Source organism: Mustelus asterias, chromosome 19 (genome assembly GCF_964213995.1).
Source record: "Mustelus asterias chromosome 19, sMusAst1.hap1.1, whole genome shotgun sequence".
In the NCBI taxonomy this organism is placed as follows: Eukaryota; Metazoa; Chordata; class Chondrichthyes; order Carcharhiniformes; family Triakidae; genus Mustelus; species Mustelus asterias.
Window position 1 is genome coordinate 71,449,442 of NC_135819.1, and position 292 is coordinate 71,449,733.

Below are 292 nucleotides of genomic sequence, written 5' to 3' on the forward strand. Positions count from 1 at the left end.
AAGCTGATTGGAGAAGGGGGAGGATCCTCCTCCAAGACTTGAGCTCATTTGCATCTTAGCCAAAAGGCCGAGATGCCGCTTTAAAAAATTGCTTCATATGAAACATATGAAGCCTCAGCGTAACCTAATGACCTCAACCAAGTGCAGGCGATCCATACTACACTTGATCTTAGCCAAAAGGCCGAGAAGGTTTCCGTCCAGTACTACTGCTTCAGCAAGGAGCGGAGAGAGCAAAAGAGGATAAATTCTATTGTCTGTAGGGCTGTAGGAAGTACAATGGATGGACCATCAC

At 46.2% G+C, this 292-nt stretch overlaps 1 non-coding gene across 1 annotated transcript; it reads right to left on the reverse strand.

The window, feature by feature from the left end:
- LOC144508164 (U2 spliceosomal RNA) lies at positions 1 to 193 on the reverse strand. Its single transcript, XR_013500239.1, has one exon. It is a non-coding gene; the product is annotated as a U2 spliceosomal RNA (small nuclear RNA).
- Between the last annotated feature and the right edge of the window lie 99 nt (positions 194 to 292).